The sequence below is a fragment of the Taeniopygia guttata genome, chromosome 3 (assembly GCF_048771995.1).
Source record: "Taeniopygia guttata chromosome 3, bTaeGut7.mat, whole genome shotgun sequence".
Classification (NCBI taxonomy): Eukaryota; Metazoa; Chordata; class Aves; order Passeriformes; family Estrildidae; genus Taeniopygia; species Taeniopygia guttata.
This window is the reverse complement of record NC_133027.1, coordinates 93,495,094-93,520,748: the sequence shown is the minus strand read 5'-3', so window position 1 is coordinate 93,520,748 and position 25,655 is coordinate 93,495,094. Positions and strand designations below refer to the sequence as shown.

Genomic DNA, 25,655 nt, shown 5'->3' with positions numbered 1-25,655 from the left:
CTAAACTTTTTTCTTCAATTTTGAAGGCAAATATTTTAAACATAAATATCTTTAATCAAATGGTATCTGACTAAAATCAATACTGAAGCATTGATTACAGCAAGTGGTATCCTCTACCTTGTTCCCAGATAAACATGTCCAGTACTAGTAGGAACTTCCTGCAGTTCCCATGTCATGAAAATTACTGGCAGGAAAGTTAAAATAAGAAAGAGCTGAACATGATCACTGTGAACAAACATATGAATAGCTCAAGAGCATTTCTTTCCCACTCAAATATGCTGAATATGCAAATTAACAGGGATGGAATGGAATTAAACAAGCACTACAAATCACCTTACACCTAGATTACAAGATAAGATAAAGATTCAACATGTTTTGCTTGTCTGCTTGTGTCAGGACTGGCTAGAGCAAGGGTAGCAGGTGAGATTTCCTTTTGAAAGACAAGAGTAAGTGGCCTTTCATAACCTTTCTTCTTTGGGGAGTTGAATGCAGTTTCTGAGTTAACTAATAGCACTGTAATTAGCAACAGGTGTGTAAACCCACATCTCGAGAAAGTGATGCACAAATGGAGAAAGCGGAGCATAAGTTTCATTAATCAATTAATTAGCTCATTCTTCATGAAAAGAAGGAAAAGTCACAAATGTTGTGAATAAGAATAAATATAGAGCCAAGAGTGCAAACTTGAGTAAAGATTGCAAATCCCTAGACTCAGCTTTTATTTATCTACATCACTGGCAGCATGTGGTGAAAGCAGGAGGGGACCATAAGAAAGTTGGAATTTTCTCTGCTGAGGCTGAGCTGTGGTTAGCTCAGTCAATCCTTGAAACAATGAGGAACTACATTTTTCACAGGCACTTCAAGTTTGATGATCTTTAAACGTCCTCCCAAGGAATTATACAGGGAGAATATAGCAAGATCTATAATTATCAGTCTTTTCTTTCATTTCTGTTAATGTCATAACCTGCCTTGCCAAAAAAAAAGTTTTCCTGAAAGCACTGTGTTGACTATTACAGAAAAGGGTCTCAAGCATTTGCAGAATGGCCAGGAGGTGAATAGATATTTAGTTTTGCTGTCCTCTGCAATTCTAGAAACACTTGGTAAAGAGCACAATTGAAAAGAAAGTTGAAAACTCAACTAAAAGAGTTGCTTTTAGAACCAAGACTTCCTTTCGCCCTGATCTAGCCCAGCTTTTGCTTGTTCATGGTTTCCTTGTTTTACTTTTTCTTTATATTTGAAATGGAGAAATCATTCCCCAAATCCACAATCCAGAAAATACTATCCAGAAAAATCCTAGCCTGACCATTAGTTAAGTTTCTAAATATGTACTTAGTATCTCATTATATGTTCTCCTTTTGATTAATGCAAGTTAAGAACAATTGACCTGAAAAATTACTCAATTTACATTAAGTAAGCAGAGAAAGCTTTTTACACAGTGCTGTGGAAATGATTTGCTGATCTAAAAAGGTGTATGTTGTCTCTTCTATGTTCTTTGCTGCAATAACAATGGCTGTTATTTGATCCAACATGGGTAATAATTTTAGGTATTCAAGGTCACTAGTCTGGAAATTCAAAATTACTTACAATTTTGTGTTATTATATAAGTTCAATTTATGCTGTGTTTGCTTTGAAATAGAAACAATTATCCAGAGCTTTTCCCCTTTGGAAAAGACGTTCATCATTTTGACCTCAAGTTATGTAGCTCTGTTTCCTCATAGCAGAAAGCAGTAGAAAATAGAGAGTTCAAGGGTCTTCATATGAGTGTGCCTATTATTTACACTCTCTATGCATAAACTGGCTTGTGCTATGCATAAGAGTGGAAGAAAATGGCATGGAAAGAATGGCACTGTGTTATTAATGTCATATGCTCTTATGAGTCATGGGGTATTTAAATTAATCTGTAATATCTGCTGGCATTTATAATATCTGTGTTCAATATATGCTTAGCATACTTGTAATTCCATTTTTTCAGGTCAAAACTCTGACTTCTCAACTTCTTAGATTGAGAATACTGAACACAATAAATAAGATTCATAACTCACATTCCTATAGTTTCAGGTGTCATTCCCACTCTGAAAGATCTTTAAGATATGATTATAAGAGGAAAAAAGAAATTTTATTTGTAAGTGGAGTATTGTGGTTGACTAAAAGCATGAAGACTGATAAGATACTTCTGGGAATTCAGGTGGGAACATGTTGGTATTCGTCAACTTTGTAGAATATGCTTTTCAACCATAAGCTGAGTTGAACAGGTTGGCTTAGAGACATCTGTAGATTTTTAGGGAAAGAAAATGCAAGTCTGCTTTGCACTTTGAGCTTCCTTTGCAGTAAGGTGCTACCATTTCATTCTTATAGAACAAATGTTACCATTTAATATATGTAGATCTAAATTTATCCAAGACCTCTTGGATTGAGATATGGGAAGTTTACTGAAGTGAACAATGAAAATATACTCTTGATATTACTGGAGCATTTTTTTAATACTTTCAGTATTCTGTATTTTATGTATGTACAGACACTCATGACTCTGGCATTAGATGACCCTGTGACCCTTGAAGAAGATTATTAATTTGCCCAAGCTGCCTGAAGGATCCTTTCATATTTCTCTAGAGTGTTAAGTGAGTCAGAGAGCGTATGGCAGGAAATGCTAAGAGGAACCTGGAAAAAAAAAATACAGATTGACACAGAAGGAGAAACATTTAAAAATACTAAAACAGCAGCAGATAAGGTCTATGAAATAAAATCTTAAATTGTACCTAAAATTGGTCTATACTCTCTCAATTTCTAGGTTTAACATTGTCTCTACATTATAAATATGAAAAAGTGTTCCTGCTCCTTCATTAGGAACAGTAAGATTTAAAATAAAAAAATAAACAAGTAGATTTTCTGTCTGTCTAAACTAATCAGTTTAGCAGCTGGTTCAGGCTTGCTCCTGCTAAGAGAGATAGCCTTACATAACAGATCTGATTTGTGCAGCACAATGAAGTTTTGAACTCAGTTTATTGTTTGCTCCCAAATGAATTCTCCTCCGTCAGACAATATATCATAGTGCCTGCAATTTGCTGACACTCCTGCTCAGGACAAATCTTCAGCAAGAGCAAAGGCAGAGCACTGACTTCCTAAGAGATCTTGGCCTCAAACTTCTCTAGGCATGGTAGATCACAGGACACATCTTCTGATTTATAAATTGCATGGCAAATGTCCATCTTGGATGGTTTTACCATCCAGTTTGGATGGTAAAACTCATGTGTTATGTAAGCCTTAATAGCATTTTGGTATAGAACCCATGGATGAAAACTATGCCAAGAGGTTCAGAAATGTCAAGGGATTTTTTGTTCCAGATCCTACAGATGCTAAGTATCTTGCACATCTACTGAGGAAGACACATTTTTGGAGCTGTCTTTAAGTTCTCAGAAAGATAAATGGTGGACCTTCAGTCTTTTTTTGATCTAAATGTTTCCTTTTAAAGTTGTTCTGCCCAGATCGTGGATTTGCAAATCTGAAAGAATAGTGAGTGATCAAACTAGAGCCCAAGTTGATCCTCAAAGCCTGCAGGACACAATTCCTTTCCTCTACCTAATCCTTGTAAAATATGGATTTTTTTAAAGGTAATTATCACATAGAATCATCAAATGATTTTGTCTGATGGGATTATTAAAGATGATCTGACCCAGCATCTCGGACATCTATCTTTCCCTAGACCAGGTTGCTCAAAGCCCCATCCAACCTGACTTGAACATTTCCAATGGTGGGGAATCCACCATTTCTCTGGACAGTCTGTACAAGTGCCTCACCATCCTCATCATAAAAAACTCCTTTCCTTAAAGCCAGTCTCAACCTACCCTGTATATGAAGCACTGGATATTTAATAAAGCTGCTTGGGGATCTCACTGCTGCTCAATATTAGTGATAATGATATGAAAACTTTTGTACATAAAGCACTTTCTATCCACTGGTCTAAAGAGGCAGTTTTATTTTTCTCTTTTTTATTAACAGGGAAATAAAGCCTTCAGATTTATGTGGATTAATACGTTGAAACTTGCAGATATGTCTCTTTACTACATGTATAAAACTAATGTTTTGTGCTGTTTTTTAACCATCTGTATTTTAGCCTGGCATTATACGGCTAACTGATTAAATTTTTATGATAACATATGAAACAGCTCAAATCAGTTTTCTATGTTGCTATTCCCTTTTCCAACAGCAACTAATTAAATACTATGCCAATAGATCTATATATATTTATGAATGCTTCCTTTATTTACGTTTGTTGCTGTACTTTATCTCCCTGAACACAGAGTGACCAAAACCTCCTTCTGTGGTGACTAGTGGAGCCAGATGAGTGAACAAACACCTCAGAGAAGTGATATGCCTCTAAAAATGCATCATCCTCATTTAACAAAATTTATTGTACTGTACACTTGCCCACAGCACTTCCAGTGTGGTTCTACTTGATGAATGTGCATTCATTATCTTATCATAAGTGTAGGTTCATGGATTAGAACCAGACAGAGCTGGTTTGTGAATTCACTGCAGCAATGCATTCGTGGAGTGGAAATGCCGCATCATAAAAATAAATTGGTTGAAGCAATTATGACGTCTTGGGAAGAAGGCTTCTTGCTACAAAAATGCCCTCATATTAGCAAAAGGAAGGAAAATGGTCTGCCCTAGGCTTTCATCAACTCAGAGGAAGAGCTATTCCACAAACCAGATAAATTGCAAAAGCACAGAATAAACCAAGTTTGTGATATTGTAAATCTGAGCATGCTTGGTTTCTGCTTTAGTAGCACAAAGGCAATTAAGATAAAATTTACTAAATGCGATTAAATTTAGTAAGGATAAAGTTTTCTAAATGTGCAGTTACTAGTAGGTAGCAATTAATGATGCTGGGCAATGCAGAAGAGGGAGTGGAAGTCCACTTGGTGCCACAAGTTCATATGCTTGCTATTCATTAACAGTTTCTTGCTATGAACATTCAAAACTTTGAGCTATCTTCACATGGAGACTTGTTAGAGATGAGCTGTCAGTGTGGAAGTTTGAATTCTATCAGCCACCACAGGAAAAATAAAATCAGTATATATATAATCTTACTTATTGAGTATCCAACCAGGAAGCAAGAAAGTAAATTTGCTTTGCATAGTTGACTAGCAAAAAACTAACTAGAAACTACTCTTATTCACAGATTACTTTATAATGAACTTTTTTATAGCCAAGAATCATTCACTGAAGAAATCAAAAAAGATCTGAACATGAAATGCATTTGAAATCTTCTGGAATGCAAAATGTTCATCATTTAGCTGTTGAAAGAGCTGCATGGAGAAATCCATATGCATTTTGAGAAAGCTTCTCTCAGTAAGCTGCATGTTCCAAAATATACAAACATCTTATAGCTACACATTCCATTCACAGTTTCTTCCAAAGACCCTGAACATCATAGTAGATATAAGAGCACTGCATCCAGTAGATGTCTGTGGTTAATGCCCTTACCCAAACCTAACTATCATTGCAGGTGAACCTAAATGTAACTACACGTGAACAGAAAATAGATAAGCAACATTTTTCCTTTTTTAAATTTTCTGGATTCCAAAAGTGGTATCCCTGACCTGTCTGAATTATACCACCAGTACTTAGATCAATGTTCCTGCATTTCTGCTGACAGTGCCTGATCTCTTTTCCCAGCATTTTTCCCATCCCATAGAGGAGCTGGTTGAGGACTAAGATAACTAGCTTACAAGACATTGTCTTGCTGGGGATAAAGAAATTGCTGTAGCAAGCTGGACTGAATAAGATTTGGCTGTTCTGTTCAGATTTTGATTTATGTGTCTGAACTATTTATTCTCACATTTAATTTTATATTTTTACATGGGCAAATCTAGGGTGTCTGAGTGCTATTTTTAGTCCATATAAATCTCCTGCACATTCATTGTCCTATATCTAATTTACATAAGGTGACATGTTAGCAGACCATGATTTAATATGTGGCATTGCATTGGTTTAGTATGAGGGTAATTTTTTTTTCTTCTGCTTCAGTTTCTGCATAGAGAGAGACATATTTTTTGTTGTTGTTATTACTCAAGAATTCTATTTATTTGCCTGCATATGTCAAAAAAGTGGTCTAACAGACTCTCAAACATCCCCTGGACTTCCTCCAACATCTAAATGCTAACTGTGTTTTTCTATTTCTCCATACACAGGTTTAAGCACTTCCCTTAGGCTGCTATGAAACCAGAAAAGTACCTGTAAGGTGGAGTGTCAGAGGTGAGTAAACAGCTCCACAAAACTTTTCACTTTAATTTTGCCAGTATTTCAAGAAAATGCAGTGCTCCACACATTTTGCTTGTCACGTTAAAATGTGATTGCAGTGCTCAGTCATCTTCTTCACAGACCTGGTTTAGAAACAGAAGGAGCAGAATATCTACAGCTGTAATGACTTTCCCTTGCTCCTAATGCATCCAAGTGAGAAAGTCAGCACTAGAAAATCTAGTTACTGACTTTTCTATTTAATCTATTTAATCCAACAAAGCAAACAAGTGAATATTTGGTGAAGGACATGTACTGTGACTTGAAGTCACATCATACAGGAGTCTCATGAGAAAAGTGCACAGTCTGAATAAGAAAGAGGTATGCAAAAGCATTAGCTGTAGCCAGGAGTAAAACCTTATGATTAATAATGATTAATGCACATAAATATTATATGAAAAAAGATCATAAATAATTGAGATCCACACGAATAATAAATAGACAATGTCTTACTGAAATTTACTTTTCATGGATGGTTTGTGTATTTAATGTCAGATATGAAAATCACTCTTGAAATTATTATGATAATAAATCTCAAGCTCATCAGGTAAATAGTTGTGTCCCTCAAGAAGCACTGCAATGAAACAAAATTAAGTAAAATAAAATGGTTTATAAAAAAAACTTTGAGCAAAGATATCATAGAATCTGCCTTGCTTTGACCATTTAATGTGATTACTTTGAGTTATATCTCTGGCTTGAATTGCTGACAAAATAAGAATAAACATGACATGATGGATAGGATCTGCCACATTAATAAGTAAAAGTCTGGAAAAAATTAAGTTGACATTTGAAGAAGGAGAGAAAATGTCAAGAAATAATTATTTTTATTCAATATTGTTTGTGAGAAGCTTATTGTCCCTAACCAGGTCTGGGCATATTGTCTGTGTATTTTATAATTTGTCTAGAGTTTCCTTTCATTAATTGAGATATAATCAATAATAACCACTTACAGGTAAAATGCCCTCTTCCAGCCCCTCCTTCATGCTACACTTTCTTGCCCTGTCTGAGCCATTCCTTGGTCTGAACATATATATATACATATACATATACATATACATATATATATATATACATATACATATATATATATATGGAAAATTAGGAAAGGGGATTACTAAGGTGCCTTCCCTAATTGGACTGGAAAACTTGTTTATTCCATTTCTTCTTGGCTAAACACTGCCTTAAGGGACTACAAACTCCTTAAAACACTGCTCATTCACTATATATTTGATACAAAATGGATGTCTTGGACCAAAGCCCAAGACCAGTTACAGCTGCCTCTGCAAAATGAAGTGCTCTTAAATTCAGTTCACTTGAACAGTGAAGCTTTTTTCATGCAGAGGGGTCCTGTGTGCCTGAGCACCACTTATCCTTTCCTGGATCAGCCTTCACTCATCCCCCACCACATCACTCGTGCAAGAAATGCTGGCAGAACCTGTGTAGGGCTTTTCCTTGTGATACTGAGCCTTAAATTTTGCAAAAACCCAGTGATTTAGCCAGGAACCACACAGAGGATGTTCTATATTTCATGGCCTTATTTTACTGTCTTGTTGCTTGTACTAATGCTGGCTGTGAGTGCAGTGCTGTGCATGCACAGCTGTGCTTTAGATCCTGATCTTCCATCACCGACAGAAGAGGACATCTTTTCAAATCAGTGATATAATGTCATTGTATAGAGTCTGATACAACTTATAAAAGTGTATTTTGGAGAATGTGAGCTGAGCAGCACAAAGGCTTTCTCTTAGGCATTGAGGAGATCAATATATCTCATATTTGAGCACTACTTTGTTCTCAAACTCTAAATATGGTTGTTTCAAATTTGTACCTTCCGATTTTCTTTTGAGCTGAAAACTTATTTCAGCACATTTGATGGACAAAACACACCTGTATGATGTGGAATAGCACTGTATTTTCCTACATCATGTAATATCTGATAGTCTTTCTTTTCCAGCTGGAAGTGACAGTGGATCGAAACACTGTTTCCTAACTGTGACACACAATGTTAAGTTCTGTAATTAACATTTTCAAACACTTTTTCCATATATTTAGAGAAAAAACAATGGAGAAAAGAAAATAATGCACCAAACCCCAGAAAACTAATCACTAGACCAGATATTCATATCCAGGTATCTAATTTTACACTCTCTATTCTATTATATACGTTTTATTTCAGGGAAATGTGACAATTTGGACAAGCATAACTCTGAAAGTCACCATTTTCCCATCCCTGTTTTATGAAAAATCATGTGAACCATATGTAAAAACATCTCTATAGAAACTAAATAAAAGAACAGCAATTAAATCAGTAGAACATTATGATTAATTGTATTTCTTTATAAATAAATATGAGGAAAAGCAGAGAGACTTCATTGGCAATTTTGAAATGAATCTGCAGGATGCCACTACTTTTTCCTATTCCCATGCTTATACTGTGACATTGGTGCGCTGAATCACACACACCCCCCCCCCAAAAAAGAGGCATTTATAATTCACTAGAGTTAATTAGTGTGGTCTCTTACATTCTATACAAAAATTTCATGATGAAATATAGTCCTTATGAAAAATATATAAGCATATGCAGCTTGAGTTTTCTTTGCTCTGGATGAAACTGCATTAAAATTGCACCTTTGCAGGATCGGTGTGCCTTTTTACCTGCTTGTATATGCTGGTTGTGTGAAAATCACACTTTGTTATGGGAAGAGAAGAATCAACAGTGGTTGATGGTGTTTTCTTTCTGGATTTTCTGTGGCAGTGGGACAAGGAGGGAAATGGTCTGTGTTTGAGCCAATGGGATTTTTACCTATGACATCAGCAGAGCAAAGACTTTGTTGTGTGATTTTTGGTTAGAAAATTCTTTCCTCTGCTTAGAAAATTCAAATTCATGGCCTTATCAGTGTGCAGAGTATGAAGTCTTCAGGAAATATATGACCAGTTTCCTACGGGAAGATTGTTAATGCTCATCCTCCAACTTCACAGGCAAGGAGCTCTCGATGCTGTTGTGTCTGAGAGAACAGATCTGAAATTATAGACAGTTCAGGTGGGGCACAAAGGGGAGAAGATGTAATGAAGAGGGATTGGCTAAGAATGCACAGCTTTTCTCCTTTCTCCAGGCAGGACTGATCTAGGGAATTTCTGCAATATTTGATATCTTATAGCAGTCTTGCTTGAAGAGAGAAGGAAAAAAAATCAGTTTGCTTTATTGCACTGTCAGGATTTGATTCTTGAGCTGCTCTGCCCCTACTAATGTCTTAATGGAGCCTAAGAAATAATACTTTTGGCCTACAAAATAATAATTCTACTATAAAGACCTGCCTACTCTCTTCTGTTCTCTTTTTAATATTTGTAAGGCAACGATCCAGATAATTCATCACTGCATCAAGAAAATAAAAATGCTCTTGCCAGCAGAAACTGAAATACTACACACAGCTACTTGAAAACTCATTTACAATATTAAAAGAAGTGAGTTAAAAAATTTCATGTATTTAACAGCTTTCAGAAGTCCATCTTTCTACCAAGATCCAATGTTAAAACAAGGACTTTATTACAGTTTTGCACAATTTATGTATCTTCTATCTTGTCTTAAACACTTCGACATTTGCCCTAAACACTTCAACATTTACCCAGAGATCTTTGGGCTACATTTATCTTGAATAAACCCCAAGTGTAAGTACAGTGAAGCTTAGGTTATTTTTCACCCTCTGCAGAAATCCTGTGACTTGCATCTTATACATCTCATGTTCGGTGCAGTGTGTTGCAAACTGGATCTTTACCAGTTCCTCTGTCTTTGCTTACTTTGTTTACTTGATTTTTTTTTCACCTCAGATTTCAAGCAGGTTGATAGGATCAACACTCAAAACAAAAAAAAATTGCTGATTTTTGTTGAATAAAAATTCACTGTTGATTTGTTGACTAAAAAGTGCATGAAGATTTCATAAAAGATGCACATAAGTATTTGTTATACTGTTAATAAAAGGGCCAGGTCTATATGAGAAATGTCACAGTGTTATTTCTGTTTCAAAAATCACTGGCATTAATAATTATTTTGTAATCCACAAGTGTGGGACAATTCTGTTGAGCTGCATGAGACACTGGAACTGCCCTCATCCTTGCCCTGCCACAGTGACCACAATGACAAAAGCGCTTTGAAACCAGGCTGCTGTAGTTTTTACAGTAAATAAACAAATTCTCTAAAGAATTTCAGTGTTTATAGTCTCTGTCTCACACATATTAACAGCCTTTAAATATGCTGTCAGAGTTCAAATAACAGCAGTGAACCTTTCCTTTTTTGTCACCATTCCTGGGTGGGTTTAGGTTAGTCTGTGGTGTGCTTGTTTATCATGCTTCCATTTGCTCTGCTCTCTATTAATACATTTCTAGCACTACCTTGGAATTATCAAGGCATGTCATGGCTGGCAAATGTGAATGTTTTGCCTCACTGCTGCTGCTGTGCCATTTTGGGAGGAGAGCAATCCAATTATGACAAGTTGTTTGCTATTAACCTTTGATTGCTGAATGTTGTTTGTTGAGATGCAAAAAGCAAGAACATAAAGGCAATTATAATTCTCTCATCCTTACTGATTTCAAACACTCTTTCCTTTCTTGCCTGTCTGTTGTGGAATGAGCTCCTGGTTTCAAGTCATTCTCTTGCATCAATGTATTCTTTCAAATCTGTTCTAAAAGCTCATTTATTCTCAGCATCTCATTAACCAAGCAGTTGTCTCTTCTCCCTTATTATTATTTCTGTTTCACCTGTCCTTTATTAAGCCTTGTTTGTGTTCCCTTTTCTTTCTTACTTCTTTAATCATGCCTATTTCCATAACTTATTTTATTGCACTATTTAAAAGTTTAGTGCTTTAGCCAGAGGTGCTAAGCAAAATCCAAAGTCAGGATCACTAAAGTAAAATCATATATGTAATGTGTATGAAGTAAAAGCAGACATTTGGTTCTTCATTAACACTTTAGGGTGCTATCCTGGCAAAATAAAAAAGCAAGGTAGAAGGAGGAATGGAATGGAATGGAATGGAATGGAATGGAATGGAATGGAATGGAATGGAATGGAATGGAATGGAAATAAAAAAGAATAATAATAAAATAAAATAGAATATCTTGGAATAAAATAGAATATCTTTGAATAAAAGAAAATATATTGGAGATTCAAATTAATCATCTCTGTTGAAACATCCATTTTGATAAGTGTGCAAAAAAAACTTCAAACCCCAAGGTTTTTCAAAATGCAAAGTACATATGCTATAGAACTGATAAGAACTAAAGTCAGGATGTGAAATTATAGTCATTAAACACATGAGAGTTATAACGAGAAAAATAATCCTTCCATTATTCTTGGCTTACCAGTAAGATTATCATACAATGAATTGAGGCCTTTGCTTCTTTTCTGGAGAACAACATATTGAAAATATCAAATGCCTATAGCTTTCTATTATGGTTTGAAATACATATCTTTAAGTTAACCAGCATATGATCACTTGCCTTTTGTTAATTTCATATTCCCCTAAAAGCAATAACTAAATCAAAGTAGGCATTTCTGCTGAAATCCTTTTGAAACAACAAAAGACAAGCACATTTCAAACCAGATAAAATTTAGGAACTAAATTCAGCTACATGTGGTGATGCAAAATGGGATTTTATATAAATTTTGTTTTCTTAGATTTCTATCTTTCAGAATTTAGAAATGAACATTCAGGCCAAAAAATGAATGATATTTCTGATATCAATCACCAATTTCATCTGTAAGGGAAAAAACAATTTTCAAATAAATATTATGATTGCCATGATAGTGAAAGGGAATATTAGGGTTTTTTTAAAGAGGAAAAACTAAAATCACACTAAAATTCAAATAGATCAAGTAATTGTGGCTATTCATCTTTACGACTGTGAAAATTTCATATATGCCATTGTAATGGGAAAAAAATAATCCGTTTGTTGCTTGAGAAAAGTATTATTTTTCACTTGCCTTGACATGACGTTAAAAAGGAGTAAGCTCAGCAAAATGCATGGTGAACTGTATGACTTAGCACCAATTAAGCCTTTCAGTTAAAGCAATATTTAGTTAAGTATGGCACTGCAAATCTGGAACACACCAAAGTTACAACGTTACCTTTTCCAATGGTAGTATTGGAATAGTAATTTTTATCTTTCTTGGCTGTTCATAGAACTGTTCTGTTCATAAAAGCTGAAAACAAGCCATGATGACCTATATCTAATATTTTCATATTTTTGCCTAGGCAGTAGAAGCTCTTGCTTCTAGCACAATTTCAGCTTCAATATAATGTATCATTTTCAGGGATTTTATCCCAAAATATACTCTGTGTAGGTGTTCACCTGTGAGAAGTGATCTTCTAGGAAATATTACAGTACCCTGAAACACTGGCTGATGGTAGGAGAACAATGGAAAGAAGACAAAATATTTGAAATAAGTTCAAACAAAAAGGCCAACAAATATTACTGACAGATTGTTGAGATTTTTTCTAGTAAACAAAAGGAATGTTGGCCTGGAAATCAATGAACCAAAATTAGTGTGTTGGAACCAATTTTGGTTCATTGATTTGGGCTTGTACAACCCTCAAAGGGAAAATGGTCCGTTTTAACAAAAGTAGAAAGGAAATCACAGTAATCACAGCAGCTGACTTGTGGTTTGATTATTGAGCCAACCTTCTCTTTTCCACTGTGAAGAAATTCAGGATAGATTAAAAGATTCTTAATATTATACTTTGAAATTATCTCAGTGGCCTCAAATGGATCTTTATATAAAAAAAAGAAAGCATTACTGGGATTCTGTGCTTACCATTTTGGGTTCTTTTTGCATTTCTGTAATTCCATATATTCAGTTCACTGATGCTGGTCTTTCACATGAGCTAGAAAGCTGTCCAATGACAATATTTCTTCATGTCATTGAGGAAGATAAATGCTATCTACCTGCACTTAGGGAAGTCTTTTGTACATGATGTTGATGCCTGTGATGATATCCCTTCCTTGCTGTTGCTCTTAAGTGTGCAGGACCCCAGGATCCCAGCTGCCCATTGCAGTCCTACCTTCACTCTCCGTGGCTCTAACTCAGCACTCTGGTACACCTAAACCACTTCTAAAAGTACAGATACTGAGTTGGGAGGATGCTGGTTCATTATTGGTACATTGCTGAGAGGATGACTGACTAGATTCAGCCTAGATTCACAGAAGGTTGGGTTTTCCTGCTGTCCACAAAGGATTTGTTCATTTTATGGAGGCTGGTGGTGAGAATGGCTCACATATTTGAAAACCAAATTTCACATATACTGATTAAATGTTATTCTATGCTCAGTCATGAGCAACCCTCTCAACCTTCTATAATCAGACATGAGGAAGGCAGTGATGCAGAATAACATAAGAAATACACTGATAGTTGTCCTGGTTTCTGCTAGAGCAGAGTTAACTTCTCAGTAGTGGTTACAGGGCTGTGGTTTGGATTCGGAATGAGAATGGTGTTGATAACACACTGCTGTTTTGGGTTTTGCTAAACTGTGTTTATTCTAAGGCAAGGACATTTTTTTCTTTCTCGCATTCTGCCAGTGAAGAGGTACCCAAAAAACCTCAGAGGGAGCCTATCTGGGACAGATGATCAGAACTGACCAGTGGGATTATCTACACCATAGAACATCATGCCCTGTAAATAAACTTGGGAGAGTTATCCATGAGGAGAGACAATTTGAGTTCAGGAAGGCAAGTTTGGCATTAACCAGTGGGAGGTGAACAACTGAATTAAGCACCACTTGTTTTTATTTTTTAAATTTTTCATTATTATTTTAATTTACCATTATTACTTTATTTTACTTTAAATTCAATTATTATAAACTGGTCTTAGAAGTTTTGCTTTGCTACTCCTCCCCATTTCACCAAGGTGAGAGGGGAGAGAGGCAAGGGTTGAGCAAATTAAGCTGTGTGGCACATAATTTCCAGCTGGGCTTAAAACCACAACAATAGTACAATAACAATCAGATATTTCAAGCAATAAGCACACACAACAAACGTGTCTCTGTTTAATTGGCTCAGTGTAAGTAAAGTTTGCTTTCCCCAGAGCTATGAACTTATTATTAATGTGCCATTAATTTGGTGATGATTCACACAATAATTTTATTTTTATTTCTGTAGTGGAACTCTGCTATTCTTCCTTAATACCCACAAATTTTTTCTTATGTTACAAAAATTAAAACAAAATTAGCTCAGTTGGTCAGAGCATCATTCTAATAGCACCAAGGTTGTTGGCCATTCACTTACAATTTGGACCAGAAGATCCAAAGTTGTGGGTCCCTTTCATCTCAGAGTATCCTGTTATTCTGTGTAAACACACATCTCAATAAAATTTCATTTAACTTAGTCATAAAAATTGATCTCCTGATTTTGGCCTTCTTTTTCTTCTGTAGTAATGATTAAGACGCATCATCAAAATATTGCTAATTAAAAGTGTGACCCAGTTAAAATTAAAATAATATATAAGGAAAAAGAAAAGATTGTTATTAACTTTTCAGTCTGATGAAACAGGGGGGTTTATCCTTCTGATCTAGTATGAAAAAGAACTGGGTTAATGCAAAGTGCACAAGCAAGAGGAAAATAAATTTATTTTCCATTTCCTCCTCTCTCACATGAATATTTGTGCTCTGGTTTAAACTGTGAATAATATTTGGGGAATGTTTAGCAGTGTGAAGTATCTGTGACCTTTATGGAGGACTAATCAGTGTTTGGAACAGGAATGTTGACTTGTGATATTGACCACATTATTTCACAATTATTATGTCCATCCACAGAGAAAGGGACAGAACCTTCTCAGATGTACTATAGGTATAACAGTGTTACTCTACAATGGCCTGGAAATAACTTCTCATCCTAAGAGCTTCTAATCCTCATTGCCAAGTAAGCAAAAATGGATACCACACATTCTCCTTTAGCTAGGAAAAGGCAGGAAAGAAAAAGAAAAGTACTAATCTGTATGTACTGTACACACAAAGAAATCAAAATCCTCAGACATTTACTCTGCGTTGTCATATCTGAGGAGAAGATTTGCATCTGTTCTAAATAGCCCTTCAGAAAAAAACCAAAAAACAAAACAAAACAAAATACCCCACAAAACTCCAAAATACCAAATAAAAAGCCCAAACAAACACAAAACAAAAAACAACAAACAAACAAAAAAAACCCCACAAAACAAACCCCACCACAACCAAAGCATGTATCTGGGGACATACTATAATTAACGTGTAGTCCTGGGGTGGCATCAATACATTTTTTCTCCATTCTTTTATTCTCTTCTGCATGAGATGTCTCATATAGCGCATACTGAACTTACTGTTATCATCTCCAGAAAAGAAAATAGCTGGTACAGAATTCATATATCTGTATCTCTGGGCCTATTAAATATGTTTGATGTTAGAGCAATGCCAAATGGATGTTTGAAGCTTTGGAATATTCACTCCTGAACTGGAACTCTGAAAATACTCTGAAAATCTTTGTGGTGTTTTGAAAAATTAGAACTGATCTTTTATGTGATGTTGCACAACTCTTTCTGTCTCCAGGTTCTTTTTGCATATTCTATTTTGATTGTAGTCTGAATGCACAGATATATTCCCTTCAGGTGTACACACTTCTGAAAAAAAAGTAATTTTCAAGGTAATCCTGGTCAGAGCCTCAAAACAATACCAAAGAGAAATATTAAATAATGTACTTTGTATTAGCTGTTGGAGGCAGCCTATATATTTAATCTGTCAAGCAGTACTTTCCTTTCTAGTGCCAGCAGCAGTGTAATCACAGAAGAGCCATCTCTACAGATCTCACTTTGAGTCTTTATTAACAGGAGGGAAAACCCTTCCAGCTGATACGACTGTAGTTTTTCTACTTGGTAGAAAGTTTTTTTCAAATAGTTCCACTGGGGCTGACAGGCCCCAGTCAAGAATTTCTTTCTGGTCCTAAGAGCTTTTGTCTGTAGAGCTGGTACATTTAGACACATGTACATGTCCTTTAATATATTCAGGAAGTAAGGATTAGAAATCTATACTTTGCCGGCTTTTTCTAAGGAGAAATTTGAACCAAATTATGAAGTATAACAATGGTAGAACATGACCCAATGTGGACAAGCAGAGTGCTCTTCTCTCTAGCTCATTGCAAATATAATTTCTAAATACCCAGGTTGTTTTCACAGTGTTTGTGTATGACATGAAAACTACCCAGTTACCTAGGCCAGACAAACCCCCTTCTCTAGAGGCAGCTTTTCCTAAAACAGGGTTTGGTACTGCTCATCCCCACAAAGCCCTGTTCACCACTTCTGCATATAAAGAAACTCAGCACTTTGACAGACACGGTCTTGCAAATCCAGCTGAGTAAAAGGTAAAAGGCCTGATTTCAAATGTTGCTTCTGAGATGTCTTACACTAAAATCTGGTGACTCATTATTGGATGGATTTTGTGAAGGCTTACAATCCACTGTAGTCACCTGAAACATTTGATGTGCTCCATTTAGCTCTTCCATGGACTGAAAGCATTTCTGCCATCAGTGATGGCATCTTGGGGCTTAGGCTCTGGAATTAGCTGACAGAAAGACATCATTAGACATCATTAGTTCATATTCTTTACTAGGCACAGGTAATTCAGAGTGTGTCCTGACATACTTTTGGAGATCTGAGTAGAGATACTTTAACTAGGTACAAGGCCCATTGCTTTTTATACTTCTAATTTCAGCTGGGATTCCTATGCAGCGTGTTTCTGTTTGTGTAGCCAGCTATATTGAAATAAGAGTGAATCAGTGTAAAGTTGTTTTTTACAGGGTGTTTTGATTGTAAATTTTTAAAATGTGAAACTAATAAAACAAAACTCTTGTGCTTATGTACATTTGTCAAAGATAAATGGGTTTTCTCTATTCTGTTAACAAAACGTTCAAAATAAACATAATCCAGCCATTGGTTAATAGAAGAGACTTGCCAGGCATCAATGAAATGGGAGAAAAACTCTGGGTTTTTTTGGTTTGTATTTTAATAACTCTCAAGACTGAGTGTCTGAAGCCAAGGTCTTAAAGCTATATTAAGGTTCATAAATGGAATTACTTTGATTGGCAAGATAATGCTAAAAAATGCCAGCATTGCTGAGGTCAGTGAGAAGACTCCAGAGCATTAATCATCACAGGAATACAAAGGGTTATTACAACTGCAAAAGAGAACACATATCACAATCAGACACTGTTTGTCCAGGGGATAAACGTGTCAAAGGAGAAAGTTTTTTAATATAATCCCTAAGAATGGAATATAATTGAGCACAAAGAAAAATGTCAAAATCATAGAAACTTTTTCCATAGGGCTTTTCAGACCTCCTGAAGACATTTTGGGTTTCCACATGGAAACTGAGAAGACACGCTCAACTTTAAAAAAGAAAAAAAAAGAAAGAAACACCTAAAATACAGCTGCTTTGAAGTGCAAAGTCAAAATCACTGATATGTAGGGGGTGGCATCAAAACCAGGCAATTGTGCTATGCCCTGTAGAATTTTTTAGGATATAGAAATACTTATAAAGTAGTAATAGTGTGTGCAAACTTAAGATATCATACCCATCCCAGGTCCCCCAGTCTATATTGCCACCAATCCATGTGCCGTCCTCTGCTTTCCATCTTCCTCAATTGTCTGTTTCCAGTACCTGTTTATGGTCTTATTGCTGAGCTTTCAGATCAAGAGAACAAATAAGAACAAGAGACAAAAGTCTGAGAAAAGAGGGAGTCTGTGGTAAAATTTTTACTGGTTTTAGAGACCCAAAAAACTTCTCCTGTCATAGAAAGAGTGCCATTTGAAAGGGTCAGGTCTCCCTGAATTGCCACTGGCTGAGCTCTCTAAGGGGACACTTTATCCACAAAGCTGTGGGAGATGGAAATGGAGTTACATAATACAATTTTTATGGAGTATATCTATATTTTAACATGCTTACACAGTTATGCAGCAGTCTACAATGTTTGTTTTTCCAGTCTGTAGCTTGATATGAAACTTTTCTTGTTTTAGTCAGGCTCCTGGCTTTTTTTCATGGGTTGGAACAGTGTGTGCTGTGTGCCAAGTCTTTCTTCTACTCTTAGAGCACACTTCATCTGAAGTAATACTCAGTTCTATTTGCAAGGTGCATTAACAACCGAATAGAAAATTTTATCTCGGCTCATATTTACTGGGAGCTTGCCACTTTCCTCCTATTTTGCCTTAAAATTCTGTTTTCAGTTACAAGTGCTCTATTGAGCCTTATTTTAGCTTGGAAGCTGCTTTTCACAGCTTATCAGCAGCAGTCAAAAGAGAAGGAAACTGCTCAAGTCTTTGCATTTACAACTGCATATTTGAAGTGCTCTTTTGCACCTTTACTATTATTCTTGTTCTATTTTAAGAAATCTTCCCCAGAAGAATATGAGATATGAGGGAGGTGATTCTTCCCCTCCACTCAGCACTAGTAAGGTCATACTTGGGATTCTGTATCCAGTTCTGAATTCATCAGTACAGGAGAGACATGGACATAAAAAAGAGAGCCCAATCAAGGGTCATAAAGGTGGTGAAGGGACTAAGGCATCTCTCCCCTGCCAAAAGACTCAGAGAGCTGGCACTGCTTGTCCCAGAGAACACTAAGGAAGGTTTTTATTCATATATACAAATACTTGAAGGAAAGGTGCATAGAGGACAGAGACAGGCTCTTTTCAATGCTCTCCAGAGACAGGACCAAGGGCAACAAGCACAAACGGAAACACAGAAAGTTCCATGTGAACTTCCTTACTGTGGGAGTGACCAAGCACTGGCACAGCTTTTCCAGAAAGATTGTGGAGTTTCCAGTGCTGGAGACATTCAAAAGCCATCTGAACATGGTCCAGCAGCCTGGCTTAGATGGCACTACTTGAACTGATGGTTGCACAAGATGACCTTGGGTTCCCTTTAAGTCTTAACTACTCTGGGAGATTTTGCATCCCATAGCAAAGCAAAACCAGCTGCAGCTGGTGAAGGCAAGGACACCCAGATATGAGGTCCAGATGTCCAGGTAGTTTCTCCATTACATGATCCGTGAGCCTCACATACCTAAAAATACTGCAGCAGTTATAGTGGATGCAGTCTTTGAAACACACTTTAAAAAAGTAAAGCAAAACCTGCAAAACCATGCACTTTTCATATGGGAAAGAAAAACAACAAAGGCAAGGCCCTAGGAAAAATCCATAATCCAAAAGTATTCATAAAACTTGGCATTTGAAGTCAATCTATAGGTCAAAGCAGACATTAATTAATTTTCAGCACTCCTTTGAGCAGTGGATGAGAAAATATTAGTTAAGCTGAAGAAAATAAAACAGTTAAATATTTCATCTCCTGAGGCTACATAACATGAAATCTTATACCCTGACATTTTTTCTATTAGTATTTCTTCTATGTTTATGTTAATCACGTTAATTAACTATCACTTCTGATTCCAGTACATCTGTTTGTTTCTAAGCTATATTTCAGTTATAGCTGTGGACCCACAGTAAAACTGCAAGAAAAAGGCAGACTTACAATTTTGGCTCTGAAATGACTGCAGTAGGCAATAGTTGCCTTTGTGTGTTCATTCTTTCCTGCTCCTATATTATTCATTAACAATAAAACAGTGTTAGATATAAGTCCCATTTAACTGGGTAGTATTTCACAAGAATCAACCATTTGGTAACCACATTAAGCACAAAACTGTAGTGCTGAGGAATAGTTTCTGTTCTACAAATCAGTGGTGCTGTTATGTAGAACCAGCCTAGTCTGGCAAGTCTCTTGCACATGCACATTAGCATTTGAGACTTCCAGTGCTCAAGGAGTGGACAACTCAACCAATTTTTGAACAGCCTGTCAGGATATGCCTAACTACCCTCTCTATTTTGGTATTCTTGTCTAAATCTTTTGTGTCAGCTGCTGTGAAAGTGCAGAGGAATAATAAAATGCTGGCTTGCTATCATTCTTCTCAGGCAAGCTTTAAAGGGAGAGCTGAGGTCCAATAAGAAAATCAGACAAGCCTTCAGACTGATGGAAAATGTGATGACACAGATTGAGTGGGTTGTCATCTGAACGCATAGCAGGCACAATCTGTATTTTTTTATTCCTGTGTTAGAAAAGGCTCTGGGGACGCAATGACAGCTTTCTTTTTGCACATGGGCTTAAGGAATACAAGAGTTGTGTTCTGTCCTGGCTGTGGTGGTAGTCCCTGCAGGGACATCCTCTAGAACAGGAAGGTGGGGGTCTCTGGATCCCACCCACACACCAACTGGCAGAGTTGGCAAGCTGGAGAAGAATCATTGTTTCCAGCCTTTGCAATTTTATCTTGATCTTCATATAATTGGTATTTTTCTTTAATCCCCTATGCTGAGTTGAGTGATTATCAGTAAATTTCCACTGTTTCTAGAAAAAAAAAAATTAAAATTCTTCATGCTTGTGGAGGTAAGATTAAAGGTATGACATAGAGCTTAAAAAAAAAAAAAGAGAGAGAGAGAAAAAATAATTTGTGTTTTTTGATCACAATATTTTGCAAGAGCTTTCATGTTAAATGGTTGCATGTTCTGATGCTAGAGGACTGCAATGTTCTATGAAGGGGAAAATGTGAATTGTCCTGAATCCAATGGTCTCAATGTTTTGATTGTTGTGGATTTTCACCCAGTACTCTATTGCACACAAATACTTTTCTTCCTGCTAACTTCTAGTTTCAAGATAAAATACATTTCATATTTTGAGTCGCTTCCTGTAACACAGAATTTGCAGCACACTGTGTCAGAAATAAAAGCCATCCACAGAAACATTGCAAATCCTCATTTCAATGAATTGTAGCTAAAAATGTGGATTGACTTTAGTCAAAGATTTTGTATTTTTATCTAGCACCAGTTTGAGAAGTCATTTTAATCTGCTGCTCTTCTCATGCACAGAATGATTGTGGTGAAGCAATTTAGAAAGCAATTGCTAGAAAGAATTTAACTTTGCTAACACAGACAGAGGGCCAAGGGTTTAACATTAATAACTGAAGATGCATGCGTATGGAAGGGGGAAAATACTTCATTTTTATTAGAAATATAGTCAGCAAAAACTGAGCACAGGAGTTTATATGTAATGCTCTAGACACAGAAAATCAGCACTGAATTGTGCAAGAGCATAGCTCCAACAAGAGTTTAAAATTAAGTCAATCCCCTGGTTAGATATGTGATTGTTGCTTGTGCAATTAGCCTTGCAGTGGTACTAAGATGAGCTGAGAGGATTTACTGACTGAGGCCAAGCCTTATCAGAGAAGCCTTTTCGGGTGTAGATTAATGTGGAAATGACTTTTGCATGCCTCAGTAAACTAGTGCATTAGTAGTAAAGACTTTTCTAAAATGCATTACAAAGGCCATTTTGGCCTGTACTAGACAGAACAGTTTGCCCTTTCTGCAGCAGATGTTGTTGCAGATTGCCCCTGCTGACTGCACCAGTATTTAAAAAGTGGAGGATTTAATAAAAAACTGCCTTTAAAAAAATTATTTCCATTTCTATTAGGTAAAAGAAATGAAGTTTAAAAAAAAAAATCAGTACTTGGTGATTGATAATATAATCTAAAGAAATACTACGTGAAAGAGGAAGGCACAAAAGTTACACAAGTAGAGAAGATTTATCATAATGGAGGACCCAACTCTTTAACAGACAGAAATTTGTGGCGAAGAACCAATAAAACAAGGACAAGTTAACAAGTGGAAAAGAAAGGGACAGATAAGTCATTAGGCAGAGTTGCTTAGGCACAGTACAATGGTATGAAAAAAAGCAAGGCATAATATATTTGGGTAGGATTTTTGGTGAAGTATTTCCAAAAACACATGATGTGTTTTTATTCCTATAAATTTTTTTTAGCAACTAAAAAGATTGTGAACAATTTTTTGAAATCCTAAAGCAAATAATTTTAGAAGTTCTGAAGTAAAGCTCTTCAAAGTGAAAAGAAATGTGATTTAGGTACCTTTGTATACAACAACCATGGTGCTTCACAGAAATGCCCACTTAATGTGTCAAATGCAGAAAAGAGATTTGAATTGCAGGTGCCTCTGAGGTGGGCAGCATGGCCTAAGCTGTTACACTTTTCTGGGAATTGCTCTCTGGCACCTGCTTGGTTATTCAGTTTTGAATATTAGCAGGTGCATTAAACAGTTGCTCAGCCCACATGAGTAATAGAAAATATGTTTGACCTGGTGGTGAACACATCGTGGGGAGGAGTAACATTGATGTATTTGTGTGACCATGTCACATTTTGAGTCACAGATATTTGCAGGTGTCAGTAAAGAGTCAGTGAGCTCACAGAAGAGAAATATTTAGAAAATTCTGTAACACACTGATTAGAGAGAGACTTAAATTAAAGTGGCTTCTAGACCCTGGGGAAAATGTGTCACATATTTTTTGCCTTGTTCCTAGACTGCAACCCTGTATGGACTGGGGTACATTTACATGGCACTCGTCACCATCTGTCCCTAGCCAGCTCTGTATTGACTCTGGTAGAGTTCTGGGACACAGAACGTTTTCACAGGAAAACGTTTTGTCTGTTCTACCACTGCAAGCCAGTCCATCTATCTATCTCCAGCGCTAATGAAAATATCTGGGCACAAAACAAAACCAAAAGAAAAACCCCAAAAACCCAAAAAACCCCAAACAAACAAACACACAAAAAACCCTAAAAAATACCCCCCCAAAAAACCCCCCAAAAAACCAAGGATCATCTTGACCTGTGCAAGGAAACATGAAAAGACATGGGAATTACAAAGTCATTAAGTTTATATGAAAAATTTTTGCCTGACAGCTTCATATTACAAATCATTTGAAATTAGGTGCCCTACAAGTGTTTGCTCAGACAAGAGGAAGAAATGCCTGGAGTCATATTTCAGTGACCTCACCTGTTTTTTTGGCCTGAATTGGAAAGCAATGCTAGAGCTTTAACTTTTTTTCCTAGAGGTATCATTGCTGCTATTACTAAGAGTACTGAAATGGCTTGGAAGTTTAAGAATGAGGAGAATTTTTCATAAAAGTAAAGAATATGTGCAGGAAATACCTCAATTTGAGATCAAAATAACAAACATATAAATCAACTCCTTCTCATATTTTCACATGAAAGAAGCTGGATCAGCTGGACAAACTGAATCTGATTTGCTGACTATGGGGGAAATTTTGTTTCATGGGAAGATAATAGCAAAATATAGTGCCTAAATGCCTCAAGGAGTCCCAGGTATCCCAGGTGATAGGCTGCACCATGATTTGATAACATTATCAGTTAATAAAATCGTCTGTTTCATACCCAGCTAATGGAGAGTGGGGATTGCGTGAGACTGTCCCATGGAATCCAGAGCTGTCAGGGCAGATCAGAAAAGACATTCAGTAAAATTCAGCATGAAAGATCTTTCTGTGTCTTTTTCTCCATACTCACCCACCCTCTTGATCACCTCCCTTGGAGCATGTTGCCTCTTCCTATGGATGGTACACAAACTCCATGGTCTAGAAAGCTGATATCTACAACAACGATCACATAGAGCTGTATGAATCACTGTCTTCTCTCTCTCTGCAGTTATTTAGGAGGAAGAGAGGTCAGAAGAAAATCTGTAAAAATCATTCCTATCGAATATTCATAGAACAGCGATAAGTGACATTCATCTAAAACTGGAGTTTCACAAGCATTTTAAGCTCAAGGCAACACTGTCAGCACAAGGAACTGCACAAGAAGCTCCTTTTCACAATGACAGAGCTACTTGGCTCAGGCATGTCTGTCAGATGAAGAAAAAAAGACAAGGAGGAAAAACAACACCTCTGAAGATGTAGTTACATTTCCCAGCAGGGTCCATAGCGCATTCACACTTGCTAAATCACACCCTGTGCCTCCTTTCCCTGACTCATTCCTGTAGCTCTGGGTCCTGTTGGGAAACCCTGCAGAAGCAGAATAATTTCCTGGTTCAAAGCATTATAAACTTTCTGCTTCCCATGAACAGGGAGGGATTCTGACCCTCCCTCTTCCACTCTAGATTCACTCTAGGATATGTAGTCCTGTTAAACAAGATTTCATTTAATCCCCTCATTTGTCTGTAAATCTGGTGCAGTCATTTCTGCTGTGCATAAAGCATATTAAAAGCATCTGACTAGCTAAATTTGGCTACTGAACAGCAGTTAACTTTTTTTTTCCCCTTCTAATCAATGGGAACAGCAAAATTAATTAGAGAGGCCAAAAAATAATTTCAAAGGAACCATTTCTCTGTTTAGCAAAACTAATATTATGTATGAGTAAATATTTTTACTAATGGCTTTCAAGTACTTCTTTTTATCATTACTTTTATTCTAATACTTAACATTTTATACCAAGAAAAATGTAAATGTTTGGTTTTTTACATAAAGGAAAAAAATATAACCATGAGATTTTAATTCTGGTTTTAGTGTGTAGGTAATTTGATTTAAGACAGTATGTTTGTCTTCTTTTATACTTTAACAGCCAATAGCCATGGGTTTTTGACCATTTCAAATCCAGCTGGAAAATATTTTAGAGCACTGAGAAGCTCACTGACTAAACAGATAGAGCTTTGGTTGCGTTGTTGGTTTGGGGTTTTTTTTTTTGTTGCTTAGTTGGTTTGGTTTGGTTTTCATGCAGCATTGTAGCATTTGGCATTTGAAATAAACACATATCTTCTCGGTCGCTCAAAAATATATAACATCATTTTCATAGTGCTTTGCCAGTTTGATGTACAGGGCAATTTCTGGTTGGCTGGGAGGGCATATGTGGTATTCCTGCTTCTTTTTAGTTGTTCTAAGAGCTGGAAAAGACTTCTTCAAAGAGAGGAGAAAAGCCAGCTTGTTCCTTTGTCTGTGACAAAGAATGAAATGAAGAAGGCATCAAAAAAATTTTAAGGAACACAAACTGCCTGTAGGAAGAGGACCAAAAGACAAAAATATGGTAGCGTTAATAGCTGGAAACACAACAGTGAATGAAATTGCTTATGTGGAAAGAGATTTGTACATTATTGCCCATATGTTTAAATTTAAGAATCCTCAAAAACTCAGAAAGTTCAGTAAGATTATTCAAATATTTAAGATCTTTCATTAAATTATAGTTTTGATATGGTTTTCATACAGTTAGTGGGATACACTTACATATAATTTATGGTATTAGGAATAAAGCTTAATGAGAGATGAATTATAAAGATGAGTTAATGGACTTCTTTCCCACAGGATTAGGAATCCCACTGTGTATCTCTTAACGCCCCCTCCAAACTGAATATCCCCTCATTACCAGTAGATTATAACTATTCATGGTGCACCTGTCTAGCTAATATTTTCCAGCTTAATTCTAAAGAGAGAGTCCACCTCCTTCACATTTCTCATCAGC

General features: G+C 36.3%; 1 long non-coding RNA gene across 2 annotated transcripts in view; it reads right to left on the bottom strand.

The window, feature by feature from the left end:
* Window positions 1–24,262, bottom strand: part of LOC140683781 (uncharacterized) — a 53,869-nt gene extending 29,607 nt beyond the window's left edge. Inside the window, exons 1-4 of one of the 2 annotated variants that reach the window (XR_012055254.1) lie at window positions 24,090–24,262; window positions 23,715–23,797; window positions 23,586–23,636; window positions 13,841–16,865 (exon numbers count right to left, since the gene is read on the bottom strand). This is a non-coding gene — a long non-coding RNA (uncharacterized lncRNA). Of the gene's footprint in view, window positions 1–13,840; window positions 16,866–23,585; window positions 23,637–23,714; window positions 23,798–24,089 lie in introns of those variants that run through there. The other variant, XR_012055253.1, reaches the window with a different exon arrangement.
* Between the last annotated feature and the right edge of the window lie 1,393 nt (window positions 24,263–25,655).